We start from the raw sequence: 16,332 nt of genomic DNA on the forward strand, positions 1-16,332 counted from the left end.
AATTAAAACCAAAGCGTTCCGCTAATATAAGTACCATATAAGAAGACCAGCTTTACTTTCTTACCATTACTTTGAATGTTCACCTACTCTGATGTGCCCTGCTTGAGACAAACCAGGCTTGCCTGGATTTATTATTTCACATCTTAATGATTATCTGGCTCGCTGTACTCAACATAATTTTACTAGCTTGTCATTTTGGCTTGAAGTTGAAGACATTGCTGTTCAACTTGGTCTAATCCTGGATAAGGAACAAACCAAACCAGTGAAAAGATAGGCATGTAGTGGGGGCGATGATAAAGAAAAATATCTGAGCGCCATTTTGCAAAAGCACCTCTTAAGCTAAGAAAACACAGGAGTTGAGGAGAAACAGCTGTGTGCACCGAAGCCTGGCATCCTCAGGATGAAAACACAGGCAGTTAATAATAAAAATAATAAGCCTGCTGAGTTTTTAATAAGAGGACCCTGATGAGACAATGCAGTCAAGTGAGGGCTGCCCATGACACCACACCCACCACAGAAGAAAAAAGAAAAAGAGGGTAAGGTTTGGCAAAGATGACGGGATGCTGCTGGCTCTATCCCATTGCTCCAAATGCCAGCTTTACCACAGAAGAAGAATTTTGGCAGGATAACCTGTCTTACTCCATGGTGCCACACTTGGTTATAGACTATATGGTGTTAATGTTGGAGCAGAGCCAGCAGTTGGACTCAGCCTGGATTGGATACCTCTGTATTTATAAATATTTGTGTGTGTGTGGCTGAGTGTGTGTGTGTATTTTGTTCTGAGCAGCAGAATGCCAGGGAAACCCCAAACCACCCAGTTTGTCATCTTGTCCTATACCACACTCTTTTTTGCCTTTTCTGTCATCTGTCTCCTTCTCCCCCTTTGCTCTTTCTACCATCTGGCCTCAGTGACCAGACTTCTGACAGAAGTGCTGAGCCTTAATGGTCTGCATGATGTTGAATCTCACAGCAGAAACTTAAGTGGCATCTTCACCATTTCATAGCTGAAAGACAGCCATAAGTGGATTGCAGGTTCCTTGTACATTTCTTTATTTCTAGCTAATAAAAATATAAATATCTTTAGATTATTGACAGCTGTCACTGAAGATAAAATAAGGGGAGATGAACGGATAATGGTTGGTATTGGGTGATTCATCCAACAAACGTCTATGATTTTTAGCCCTCAATTGTCCTAGGAGTAGCCAAGCTTTGCTCCAACTGATTTATGGGAACCCAGATAGTTTGGATAAATGAGTGAAAAGCAAATGAGAGCATCATCATCACAAATTCTGATGCCATTATACAACAATCAAACATTTGATGGAGGCAAAAGAAAAATCTGCAAAGAAAAATAAGAAGATTGAGAAAAGAGTAGGGATTAAATATGACCAGTGAGATTATAGTTAGATTAATACTCAAAAAATAGTTTCTGTGGAAAACAACCTGCCTTGTTCCAGTACCTAAAAAATCCCAACCATCTGAACCAAAAGACTACAGACCAGTTGTCCTAACATCTCACTTCATAAAAGTCCCGTCATCTGCAGCAATACTCTGATGACTCTGCAGCTGTGGGGTGTATCAGTGATGGAGAAGAAGCTGATTAAAGAGAACTGGTCAGTTTGTGAGATGGTGCAGAAACAATAACCTCATCTTGAACACAGACAAAACTAAAGAGAGGATTGTTGACTTCAGGAGAAACAGGAGTAAACAAAACACTGTTTACATCCTGGGAGAAGAAGTGGAGGTTGTGGAGAAATGCAAGTACCGTGGAGTTCAGCTAGACAATAGATTAGACTGGAAATGCAACACAGAAGCAGCTACAAGAGGGGACAGAGTAAACCCAGCTTAAGGAAGCTAAGATCATTCAGTGTCTGCACCAAGATGTTGCATATATTCTATAAGTCTATTGTGGAAGGTTCAATCAGCTTTGCAGCCAGAGACTTAAAGACACTAGACAAACTGATCAAGAAGGCTGGCTCTATACTGGGTATAACTCTGGAGCTCCTGGAGCTGATTTTCCAAAAAAAAAAAAAAAGAAAAAAAAAGAATGCTGCACAAGCTGCTGAAAATAATGGATAATTCTTTACATCCTCTACACAACACATTGAAGAAAAAACCGAGTGTGTCCAGTGTGAGGCTTTGTTAACTCCAATGTAAGACACATTTTAAATTTTCCTTTGGGATTAATAGAGTATTTCTTAATTTAATTAATTTATATTCATTTAATCTGTCAGGCTATCTTTGGTGTTTCAAAATGACCCCAGACACATTGCGCAGAAATATAATAAAGATTCGGTCTTTTGAGTTTATTATTTCCTGTTTCCTTGGACCAGTAAAACCACACTGGTATCTAATTCATGATATAGTGTGGCCACTGGCCAGGTGATTTGTAACATTAAGTTGGGGCAATAGAAAACTGGGCAGCAGAGTATTAGTGAGCATCAGAGCCACTATCCAAGATGAAGCATCCAAGCAACACGAATACATCATGACCCAAAGGCATGAAGCACTTGGTGAATGCCTCAGGCAATGGAAACTGCAGGGGAAAGAGTTTTAAAAAAACCCATTTTATTTTATTTTATTTTATTTTTTCTATGAACTCTTTTATCTGTATTTTTCTTATTGTCAGTCTTATAAGTTCCTATTGTTTTAAAGTTTTTGCTATTTTTAACCCCAGTGTTTTACTCCTGGGGATCCTCCACACTGGTAGCTCTGCCTGCTCTGGCTTTAGGGTTGTTGCCATGGTGACTGCCCTTGTCAGGGTGGCTGGGGGTCCTGCACTGCAGTCCTGTGGCTATGATGTGGATCGCGGCCTACCCTGATCTGGGTTATTCCTGTGGTGGGACCCTCTGAAGTAATTAGGGGACTGCCTTCTGGTGGGAATGGATCTCTAAGCGTCAAGCCAGATTTTTTCATTCTGTTGATATTTTTATACCTGCATTCAGTTAAGACAGTTAAGAGACAGTAACTAGATGGGAGTTCATGTTTGTGCAGAATGAGGCGGGGGTGGGTGTGGGGAGCATACATGCACTTTTTATGTGTGTGAGTACACATGTGTGAAAGAAATTACAGTGAGGTGTGTGTTTTTAATTGCTGTTGCATACTCTGGTGTGTGAAGGCTTTTTAAATTTAGTTTTTAAAATGCATAATTTGTTTTTATAATGTAAAGGACTTTGTGTTTTGCTTTGTGCATTAAAAGTGCTGTATAAATAAAATTTGATCTGATATGATTTGATGAGAAATGGAAACATCAGAACATGTCATAAAGTACTTTGCTATATGAAACAACCCACCAGCAACACAAAACTTTATGTTTTGGACCTCACCTGTTCAGACTTTGACATGATGAATATTTCTTTGTAAATGGCAAATGCACATAATTTTTCATTTTCTTTTTGTTTGTTTTTTTGTGTGTATGTGTAAAAGTCAGATAGTGGGTAGAGTTGCGTATATTACCTTACCATCTTTTCTTCGTACATGGACTTTAATTTGACCTCCACTGCCTCTTGGAAGTACATTGATTATGACCGCTAATTCTACTCCAAGTAAAAACAATGACAACATGCAGCTGTGCCTTGAAATGGCAGTGGGAAAAAGACTAATGCATCACATCTGCATTTGGGCAAATTTTATAATATCCACCTCAGTTACCTAATGATGCTAAAAATAACGTGCTGTTGCTGGAAAAAAATTGTGTTTCTGGGTGTCTTTATGAAACTGAATCCAGCTAGTGAGTAGGTAAATGTTTTTTAGCCATCTACTTGTATTTGGATCACAGAAATACATTTTCAAATTAGGTGCAAACCAGGTGGGAGTAAACATTACCAGTTTGATTCAGGTCCAAAGCTGCTTGACTAAGATAGCTGCATGCTCAGTCAGTACATTTTCAGAATTGTTTTACTTTTTACTTTTTAAAAGTATATATGTTGAAAGTATATGTATCTATAATAAAAGACTCCATGTATTTTTACACAAACATAATACTATTTCAGGTCATTTTGCAGCAGCTCTTGTTAAGAACAGGACAGAATTGCAAAGGTTGATCCAACCCATTTAGGACTAGCTTCCTCAGCCTATGAAAGCATTCAATACTGGATGTGCTATTTGTAAGTGTGACTGTACTTTACCTGCGAGACAAAGTAATTCAGTTAGAGATATGCAAAATTTTGGCAGAAGAAGAAATACTCAATTACAACTGCAGGTGTAAACAAGTCAGTCAGACATACTAAAAACTGCAGCTGACCTCAGGAGTCAAATTCATTTTTTAAACTATTCCTTTTAATTTTACTCTTTCTTTTTTGACTTGGAAATTGCTAAAGAAAAAACAAAACACCACCCTGCATTCACAGACTTCCAAGGCTCAACAGACCTGCTGTGCTGGCTTTGGATTTGTTCAAATTGTCAAGTTTGTGTGATTAATCAAACTCATAAATAGAATAAAAACATCAGTTCCTTCATGCATTTATTTTTACTATATAAATATTACTTTCTCATAAAGAGCAGAATCATTGTGCATTTGCTTATATATATATATTTTTTTAAATGTATTTTTGTCAACATGATAATGTGCCATCTTCAAAAAACTGTTTGCCCAACTACAATATTTAAAAAGCTTAGACTGGTTACTTTATTATCTGTATTTCTTTTCTTATGCTTCCTTCCTCCCTTTCTTCCCATTGAAATACTGTACACTATTCACATGTTGTTGATTATCCTCAAGTCCAGGATCTCGACCCATGCTTCAACTGTTTGCAATCATATGGTTTGAACCAGTTCGTCTCTTACTGGAAATCCCCAAACTGACTCCTTCCTCAAAGTACCAAGCACTCACATGAATCCACTATGGTACAAAGCGTTTGTGGTTTGTCTATTGACTCCTCAATATTAACGAATGCAAACATGAACTGTATACAAACAGACACACACACAGACACACACAAGTGTAACCACACAACTTTCCCTGTCTTTCTTTCCTGAGGTACATTTGATTGACAGTGCCTGCCCCTGCTTGGGATTATCGTGGAAAACAGGGGGGTCCATGGGAGGGGTGACAGGGTTTGAGGCCAGGGTGAGGGAGAGTGAGAAAGAGGGCTAAGGATTAGGCCCAGAGAGCTTCATTAACCTGAATGTTTACACAAGCTGATCTCTTGCAATGAGACTCTTTTCCTTCCCACAAGTGCCCCCTTTAAGAATCCGTGGCCCCTTCCTCCATTGGTTCAATCCAAGAGAGGCATGTTAATAGGCAACGAATCAGCAATGCTGTCCACACAGATAAAAGCCAGGACTGATGATGGCGTAGCTGTGATACTATACTAAAATAAAGGAATTTGTTATGATTCTTTTACTCTTTGGATTTTGCACACTTTTGCACTGAAAATCTGTCTGCTGGTATTCTGATACCAAAAAAAAAAAAAAAAAAAAAAAAAAAAATCATCTAGACCCCCTGGTTAAGTTTAAGCATAACAATATAAGTGGTTGGGTCATCCTCAAAATATTTCCATTTGGCTGTTTGTTGATATTTTATCATTTGCATTTATTTTGTATATATTTATATAAAATATTCAACACTCAGCCCCATGTGTGCGGTGGTCCTTCTTTCAAACTTGATTCCTTCAACAGAAGATGCATACTGTCTGAGGAATTCACTTAGCAGTTCATCATAAGGGCCATCTTCCAAATGTACTTCTCAATCTTTGTTGTTTCATCCTTGATAGTGGCTCTAATTACCACCCCTCTCCTTCCCTCTTTCTGTTTAGTGTACAGTCTCAGGGTAACCAGTATGCATTGTGAAGAGCTTTCACATCTGGATATAAGTGACTTCCTTCTTCTCTATTGTCAATTGTACCATGTGAGTATCTAATGGCTGCTGGGGCATACAAGTTGATGGCTTGGACTCGGCCCTTCACATTAAACTGACAATTCAGGGTCTGCCTTGCTCTTTGTAGGTATTTGACTGTGATCAACTTCATTGTGGCCTCTTCATGGTTGTCATTAGATTTTGCAAGAGAAAAATCTGTATACATGCTTTATTTCACCAAATGAAACATAAAAGGAAAGCCATAACAAAATTTCTACTTTAGATAACTCATAATTTTTTTTAACTGAAAAGAAATTAAGAGAGCAATTAGGAAATTTCAGATTTTATAAGGCCTCATCTCTGGCTTCTACAATTAATTACATGCCCGTTGTACCAGAGCAAAGTAAATCACAGCTCATTCTATAGTGCATGACAACATAATGTAATCCAAAAATACAAAGGGTTAAAGACCCAGTAAATTAATGCCAGTCATAAGGCAGACTTCAAACACACTAACTGGTGCTTTTGTTGCCTCTCTCCAAGGACCTGTTGAGCTGTCTAGAGTTGTGCCTGAGCTCTAAAGACAACACTGGGGGCTGTTTGCTTCTCAGATTAAAGAGGGTGAGTGAGATAGGGAGATAGTCACTTAAAAGCAAAGCTAGTAGTACGACAAGCTCCAGAGGGTTTTCCCCCCAAAAGGGCAGTTAGCAGAACAGAACTGACTGACTTGTTTAGTATCTCCCAGAAAGGGTGTTTTCTCTCTGCACTGAGGTGGAAAAGTAAATTAACGTTCACTCTGTGCATGGCTCTGGCCCTGACAAACTGAGAATGGTGTGTTGACAGCCACAAGATTGGTTTCTTTAAAGAGCTGTAACTAAGGGGACATGGCTTGTGCTTAAGTAAACAGAAAGAAGTCTAGAAATCTCACTCAGACAAGCAGGCTGTGGCATGTATTTCTATGACATCAAATGGGCTGGCAGATCAGCTGGAAGTTATTCAGCAAGAGATATCTCTTTGGCATCATCTGCCATGTGGATCTAGTTTTTCACCTTGAATGAATGTGGGTGCTGAGGAGGTTCACTGTGGGTGCATGCCTGTTTGACACAATGCTGATTCTAGAGACAGAAAGAGTGGGGAAAGAAGGAAAAGCCTGAAACAGAGAGAAAAATACAGAAAGTCGACAAGAGTCCAAAATCATAACTGCTGACTGCTGAGGACTAGCCCTCTACACAATCTTCAACAGGAAAGAGAATGAGGGGGGGTGTTTGGAGGAAAAAGAGAGAAATACTTTTTGAGGAGACATCTGGCTTTGATTATAAAGGGCAGCATGGACAAGCCAGCCTTTTCTGCTTGTTTTGACTGGGCTTTTCAGAGGAAGTTGATGTTGTTTGTTTTTGAATTGCAAGTGGCTTATTCATTGATGAATACAAGCCATGGAAGCAATGACTAAGCAGAGATTAGATAGTTTTGTAGTTTTGGTGTTGTTCTATGTGTGCATTCATGCACATATTGAATGTAAAGGTACATGGTGTGTTTGTGAGAGTGGGTGATGCCTGCAATGGTTTTAATAGTAAATTTCTCCTTGAATTTTCTTCAGGACTGACTCTATTGCACTTTGATGTAAGATGAACAAAAGCTGATATTTATAAGAGCTATTTTTCCAGTGTGTAATAGCTTAAAAAACCCACAGGAATCCATGGGTTTGATGTTAAATGGATGTCACTATGGAAGAATAAAAAAGATGGGAATGAAGGGAGTAAAACAAACATGAGACCACCAAAAAGACTGCAGAACAGACAATATCAGATCATGACAAGATGTAACTAACATCTACATTTCTGAGGAGAAATATAGAAGATACGTGGTATTGGCTGACTTATAAAATGTTCATTGTTCTGGCAAAATGTCTTAAACGCCCGGAAAAACTGGGATTCCGACTTCTTATCTGTCACTTCTTTGCAGACATATTACGTGTGAGACGAACCTCATGGCACTGCGTCTCGCACCGCTAAATATGAATAAACCATCAAGTGCAGAGACTCAAGCCAAGCCAAACTCAACACACAGGCATCACAGCAGAACAGGACAGGAGGCCCTGGAGCTCTGTGCTGGCAAGCAGACCATATTGCTCTAGCCCCCACTTCCTCCCCAGAAACTCACTTTCCCAAAGTCAATTGCCCATCAACAAAAGATAATGGCTTTGAAAAAAACATCATGTGGAAATTCTTTTCTCCCTCATTTTTAGTTACAGTTTGGGTGACATGCATTCTTAGAGAGGAATGAGATACTGTAGGTCAGAATGAATGAGAGTCCAGGGGAATACTGGGGAGGCTGGTTGGGCTCTTAGGAGAAACTGGAGACCAGGAGCAGGCTGCTTGTTTTCAGACAGCTTTGAGGTTGTGATGATGATTAGAAGTGATGTCTGTTTGGTAGCTGTTTGTGCTTCAAGGGCAGCTGTGTAAATGTCAGAGGGGTTTGGACCTCAGTCTCTGGTACTATTAGACAAAGAAAAGCCCTTAAGCATGTGAGGGATTGAAGAATGATTGAGGATGGCATTTATTAGACTTTGCTGTCTTAGGTGCAATCAGCTAGGACTTCCCTTTGGATATTATCACAAAATATTTTACCTGTTGGAGGAAAAAAACTTTTTAAATTGTATTTTTCAGCTTTTATAATACACAATAAAAATCATTTAAGAAATATTAATGCAATGAAGGGAACTTTAGTATAGTATATAGTATGGTAACATTTAACAATGTAATAGTTTTAAAAAAATATGAGTAAGAAAGTATCTTCTAAACAATGCTCAGCATGTTTTGTTTTTTGTTTGTTTCTATGAATCGTCACTATGTATTCAGATGTTATTTTGTCAAATCAGACCTGAAAGCTACAGTTAGCTTCACACTTTACTTAACATTTGAAAATTTAAAATTCCTTTTAATATAATAACAATAATAAAAAATACGTGTGATAAAAATGAGGCATAATTTACATTGACACTATTGTCACAACCTTAACACCTCATCTCTGTTATGTTAAATTGGCTTGGAGGTCTCGAACCTCTGGCCACCCCACTTTGGCAGCAGCAGCAAAACATTGTGTTAGAGGATCAGTGAAACATTATCCATTGGACGGGAAACCAGCTGGGAAGTGGCGAACAGGAGCGTCAAGAGGATGTTCTCTCTGCTTACCAAACAGAAACTCAAGTGGATCTGTTCCGAGGGTGAGGAGGAAGGTGTTAAAGAAAGTATCAGTATCCTCCAATCCTCTCATATCTTCAGGGCCCTCTGTTGTAGTTAGTGCATAGATGTGTGTGAGTGACTTTTGGAGAGAACACACGCACACACAGTTTGTAATAATCACAAAATTAACACATGATGTTGACAAAAGGATTGTATTTATTTAACATCTCTTGGCCTAACAAAATATTTCACACTGTACATCACAACTGACACAGCTGAGCAAGTTTTATTTTAACAGTATGACCGCTAATAATAATTTTTTTGCTAATTTACATGGAGTAAAATACAATTACATCACTGTTTTATTGCCATATCTGGTGACAAAAAGGTCTGAAAATTTCAATTTCTCATAGTTGTTATAATGAAGAAAAATAGCACTAATATGTAATATGCATTGACTCCCATGTATCATGACTAGGATGTATTGCACTTAAGCAAAACACCCAACATACAGGGTTTTGTTCAAGACCAAAGAGGCCCTATAATGATTATCACTGCACAAATGTAATACAAACCAAAACACTTTTTTTCCTCACAAAACAAGTTCACTATCTATCTTTTCATAAACTTAAAGCTTCTTTTGTCATCTTTGTACTGGTAAAGTCAACAATCCAACGGCATACAGCCACTTCTTGAATCACTATCGCTATAGAAGGACAGTCCATTTACCAGGTTTTGGAACTGATTACTCCTTTCCCATGAGAAATTGTGCCTGTCAAAGAAAGCTCAAATAAAGGGAGGTTTGGATATCTAAATTCTCTTCTATTCTATTCTATTCTATTCTACAGTCATTTAGCAGATGCTTTTATCTAAAGCGACTGACATTTAAGAGTAAGAACAACACAAGCAAGAGAGCAAGAGTTTTGTAAGTCATTTTGTTTAAATACATAATCATGATTTCATCGAACAATATCAACCATGGATTAAGTGCACGCAGTTTAAATTACAGGCAAGAAAATTAATTTCAGTTTTACTATTCTTTTTGTTAATTATACTGGTTTGTTAATATATATATATATAAGGAAAAAGAATAAATAATTTATTTACAAAGTACCAAGAACAATAAAGTAGTGCTTGGGAGTGAAGATGATGTGTTCCAGAGGGCAGGGGACTGACTGGGAAGAGTTTTCCTGAAGACCATGGAACATCAACCTTCCAGGGCAGATGGCAGAGAGGCAAGATGACAGGTGAGCAACTCAAGAGTGATACCTGGAAATTAGCTTCCACAGATAAGTGAAGGTGCACTAGGCTACCTGAATCCAGACCAAGAGTTTCAGTCAAAATAGGAAAGCAAAAAAAAAAAAAAAAAAAAAATCAAACCAGAATTATGGAAACTGGCAGAGGGAAGGAAAAGAACAGGATTACTTCACAAATACTTCTTCATGACCACAAGACTCAAGAGTTTCTGGCTTTACAATACCACATGAAAGTGGACAAACTGGCAACAAATGAAGAGCAAACCCAGGCCATCAGTGTAGTCACAGGTGAGTGGAATGATTAATCAAGCACAACTAGGGAGGCACATCAATGGGAAAGCAGAAGCAGGAGAAAACAAAGAAAAAACACAGGAAAATAACACACACCCCAACACCTTGGACTGCATTAAGCTTGTTTGATTCCTTGAAACAGGCTAATATGCCACATGTTGTTGTTTTAGAAGTCAGAATAACTATGCCATTAAAATAATGAGTTTTTCATCATTTCAAAAGAGAGTGAATTTGAGTTTTTTTCACATCGAAGTTTATGCACCCCATCCAAAAAGCACATCAAATATTTATATTTATATTATATTTATATTAATATGTATTTTTATGCTGATTATAGGAAACACTCCTCAGAGAATCCTTTTACTGTTCGTAGACTGTTTATGTTGAAAAGTTGCATTTTTTAAAACTGATTTCTTACAAGAGAAGACATTTTAGCAGAAAAATTAAATAACAGGGGGATTTTACCTTTTTGTAAATCCAGAAATAATTATCCACTGCATATGTGAGATGACTTTGGCATAAAACATGCTGATAGAGGCAAATTAAACTTGGTCAAGGAAAAACAGTCATTTTTTTCATCTACAATCTGAAACTGTATTTAGGGTTAGACATGCAAGATTTCAGTAACAGTTATATCTTCTTTACTGTAGTTTTATTGCCAGTCAGGTAGTTTTTGGATGCTTTAAGCCAGATAATTAAATTTGTGATTGAGTGCAAAAACAGACAACTGCTAGTCAGACCTGTGGCTGTATATCCTTATCGCATCAACCCATCAATCACAAGGAAACACCTCCCCATGGGGAAAATTTGCCAATGGGCATGCAGGTGAACCCTTAAATCGGCTTTAATTGGGCTGCTGAGTAACAAGCATGTTGAAAAGGTGTGGGAAAGTGAGTCTGTGGATTTTATAGTGCTCTGACAGACCAACTGGCAGAGCTAGTGATAATAGTTACTGTATAGCTTATTAACTTTTAGAAATTGGACATAATCACATAATCAGTGTCTACTTCTTAACCAAATGAGATGCATTTTCTTTAATCCTAAAGAACAAACTTTATGATTTGAACTGTAGTCATTTGCAGAATTACATTAGATATTCCTCAGAAGTTTTAAGACACAAATACAGCTGTTTACAGTATAATGCACAGAGATTTAAACCAGTGTTGACTACAAACAAAATTATTCGGTCAGAAATTTAGCTCTTTTAAGTCTGAGACCAGCAGTGTCTTTCAAGTCATATTTTTACACTTGAGCTCAGCTCAGCAGCCTATAGGTTATTAACCAGTATGTCTCACAGACAATCACCCAGCCTGCACAGGAGCCAAATCTCCTTGGCTCAAGTTGAGAATACCTCTCTCAACTCAACACTGCAAATTTATTGACAGCTTTTAAAAAATATTTACTGCCCCACTTCCTCCCTCTGTGGGTACCGAGCTTGTAATCTCCTGCCCGTTTATTAGATCATTTGTCAAAGCCTTGAGCTTCTCCATGCTCTCCTTTCTTTTTGTCATCATCTGCTCCTTTTACATTCTTGAAGGCGTGTGTGTGTATGTGTCTGCAAAAGTGCACAAGGCAGACTTAAAGAGCTGGACAGAATAAAAAGAGAGACACGGAGCACTATGGGCCTCAGAGATTAACTCCTTCCATGCCCTTCCTTTCCTTTTTAAAACAGAATTTACAGCTGATTAGCCTCTACTGTAAAGACAGGCCCCAGTTCACAGAAGGAACGCTGCAAAACATTTATGCAAGGCTAGACGCAGAGACCCTTATTTAAAACATGTGTTCTTCCAAAGACCCTCAGAGAGAGGAAAAGCTCAGCAGATGGCTCATTTCTGCACATCACTGAAGAAATAATTGTTGTAAAGAAGATGCACAGATCCACCAAAATGACGTCTTATAAGAGCATTAATTTTTAACAGAAAAAAGTAAACATAACAGCAAAAGTGATTAATGACTCACCAGTTCACCAAGCCTGTTAGCAACAACCAACATGTTCTCACTCCTTACTTGTCATATATGGACATTTGATCAGGCTCTCTCTCTGCATACCCCCATCTTGTCATTAATTGACATTCACAGCTAATGGTTTTGTATTTTTTTTGTACCTTTTTGTTCAATGGAATTCAGGTTTAACACATTTAATAAGAGCACCCTGTACGTCAGTGAATGATGAGAGGAGGTTACCCGATGCATGAATATGTGATACAGATGGAGTCTGACCAAGCTTCCACCAGTGGGTGTGGGTCGGGACAGGACGGTTAGGGTGTGAATATCGTTTGAAACTGTAATCTCATTGCGTTTCCACAGCCAACTGTAACCTTACCTGAGGGGCGGAGGATCAGCTGGATAACAATAAAGTACCTCAGCTATGTAATAACATGATGCCAGCACAACGCCTTTGTTAAAGTGTAACCAAAACACAACTCAGAAACAGAGGAGAATGGCTGTCATCTAGCAAGCTTGTGTTCTTTCGTCCTGGCAGTGCTTCCTAACGCCATTTTAAACAGAGATTTAATCCACAAAAAGAAAATTTGTTGCTCTAAACACAGAGCCATTCATGCTTTGTGTTTATACCATGTTGCACAGGAAGTGACGCTTTTTCAACCAATCAACATATTGCAGTGTGTCAAGCTCCACCTTTTTGGGTCTGATTGGTTGGATTGGCACCCAAAAGAAGGGTCCTAAACAAGTAGGACTGATTGGGTCAGATAGCCTTCCCAGTTTTCACTTGTGGAAACGCAAAAAATACATCTCAACCCACCCAGACCCGCACCCTTTGGTGGAAATGGAGCTATACAGTAAATAACGTATAAGGATTGAGAACATGTTGAAGCAACATTTCACACTAATGTGACTGGCATCAAACTACAGCACTACAACAGACTTTATAGTTTTGTTTGTTTGTTTGTTTGTTTGTTTTTTTAACAACATCCGGAAGTTTAATCCAAACCTTTATTGTTTCCTGACCAAGTAGCTTTTGTGCCCAATTATTTTCAGTGGTGGGATCTGTTTCCCGCTAACATTAACAAATAATGTTGGAGAAACATTTTCTAACATAGGTCCCATACAGGTTTTTCCCAGCTGTCAAGGGGATAGTAATGTGTATCTTACTCAAATTAAATAAAATATTTATAAAACTAGAACTTTTTTTTTTTATGCTTTCATTGACAAAATAAATAGCATAGCTGGTCACTGACGTGCAGATAGGTTTTGTTAGCAGTGCACAGCTTCAGGTGGTCTTCCCCTGCTTTCTGTGATTATGCTAGCTAAGCTAGGCTAACTGTTCATTGGTCATAGAGTGCTATATTTCTTCTTTTCTAACTCTTGGCAAATATTCATGACTCTCTGAATTCAAGTCAGAAAACCTTATTAATAAACTCAAAATAAAAACCACACTCCAAATTGATTTTTGGTAGCCATTCAATGCTAGCACTGAGCTCATCATGCCACAGCAGTGGAATCACCCACTGTTTCCCCACTTGAGTGTAATGTGAGTGTGTGTGGGCAGAAGCAAAAGACGCTGAAAGTGAGAGTGAAAAATCGTTTAAAAAAAAGTGAGAGAATTTTGTTATTGCTAAAGACGTGTAGTGGAGTGGCAGGAGCTTGTGTGGACACTCAGCCCCAGTGCTACTGGTCTTGCCAGGCTTCAGCTGCTACATGTGCTTAGTCTTCACCATGTTCCCACAGAGTACACACAGCAGCCACAGGTATGTCCCCATCACCCCAGGCAACACCCATCACAGCCAGGACGCTGTCAGAACCTTTTGGGTACTCCGTCAAGCTAATGACTTGTGACTGAGTGTGCTGCCAGAGCACAAGCAATTGTTCCATTCATATACCCTCCATTGATGTATGCAGACTTTCCTCACCCACTTACAGCCCCGCTCCATGTGCATATGAGTCTGTCATACAGTTGTCTGTTTATACAGACTATGAGTGAATGTATCTCAGCTATGTGTGTATGGATCTATTTATCTGTTGGTGGTTTTTTGTCTGTGGGTGTTTAGTGTGGTTTGCCACAGTGGAAAAGATCATCAAAAAACTTAATTGCTGTTGGTAAAAAACAAACAAAAAACAAAATCCAGGTGAACCGAGTTCGTTGGTGTGTGGATCCATGTCTTGAATTGGATGGTCTTAAAAATGTGCCAGTGCCTCATGACGTTTGCAGTCAATAAAAGTAGAAAACTGTCACAAGCTGGTGCAAATAAGAAAAATGGTGAGCAATTATCATCTGGGAGTCATGACAACTGGAGGCATGTTTTCTTTCTTTAAACATTTGAACACTTTGGGCAAAATGTGATTGTTTTGCCACTTACCCATTTGCCATGTTTAGAAATTCCAGTTGGAATCACATAAAATCACAATCCCTTCAAATTTTCTTTTTATCCTGAGCAAATAAAAAAAAATTACAAGAAAAGCAAATGTTCTGCCCAACTGCCCTGGAATTAATCCCGGGTTACATGAGGTGTTTGCAATACAAGTAATCAGGAATCCGAAACAGTATGTGGCAAAAATTAAAGTGGGTTAATAACAATAGTGCGGCAGACTTAGATGATCGAAAAAATTTGTTATGGGCAGTATTTCAGCTAACATAATTTCAGCTATGTGAGTTTCAACATAAACAGAGGAAAGAATGAGAAAATAATTGCGGTTGACTTGTGTGTGTGGTAACCCATTTCAGTCTTCATCTTGGATATGGTGTTCGTTTTCAGGGTTTTGGATTTCTCATTATATGTTAGGTACATGAACTTGTGTATGATGTGAAACATGGTGTTGATTTGAGTGAGTGCCACAGCATTCGCTCTTCAACTCAAAAATCACAAAATAAAACCTTCTTTCACAGAGCAGGATTTTATTGAGGGGAAATGTTGTGGTGAAGGTAGAACTGGAGGTTCAGTTCTTGATGTTTATGGGACGCCTTTACTTGGTTCCAGACCTCGGTCAGTCCACTCCATGAAGCTAAAAGATTATGATGAAAACATGGTTATAATAAACAGACTGCTGCAATTTGTGGTGTAAAGGCAAATAAATCAGCCATGATATTTAAGCATAGTAGATGTGTGATTAACTACTAATTAGCCAATTTGTCTCACTTGTCTTCCTCTTGTTTAGATCAGACATATCAAATCACAGATCTAGGTTAAATTATTATGTTGTCTCATATATCTGTAACTTGCTATACTTTACTACTATACTATAAGTGGATTTATTTTAACCCTTTAATATAAACAGGAGTGACTTATACTTGTTTACTTCCATATAATTTTAATAAGCATCATTAAAATCACTGAAAAATTAGGTCTACCAAATGGTAGAGCTGGTAGGTAAAGTGTTGGGTTGTGTGAAGTATTGTAAGCGATCATTGTTTCTATATTAGAAAGCAGTGTACACAGCAGTAAAGAATTCTGTAACGCTGTCCTTCCTTTGCATGCAAGCTTGCAATGTTTCCTGCCATAGTCCTCTGAGTGACAATTCTGCTCCTCTTATCTCAAAGTAAAGAACTAGAAAACATTAAAAACGGGTAGAAAAAAGCAAGAGTCTGGTTTAGTAAGCTGGCAGGACATCCAGATTTGCCTGATCGGTGGCCGGATCCATCCAGCAGGGCAGCCACATGCATGCAATGGCAACACAGTGGCATCAACGGTAGCAACATGTTCTTCGGTTGAGAAAATAGTCTGATGCAAATGTGATTGATGTAAAACAGAAATTACAGTAGATAGTGTCATCTTGAGGTGCTTATAAATGTTTGAGCTTTGATTTGTTTTAGTTGCCCTATCATGAATGAATTTTGTTTTCTGCCCTGTCA

This window comes from Melanotaenia boesemani, chromosome 3 (assembly GCF_017639745.1).
Source record: "Melanotaenia boesemani isolate fMelBoe1 chromosome 3, fMelBoe1.pri, whole genome shotgun sequence".
Lineage (NCBI taxonomy): Eukaryota > Metazoa > Chordata > Actinopteri > Atheriniformes > Melanotaeniidae > Melanotaenia > Melanotaenia boesemani.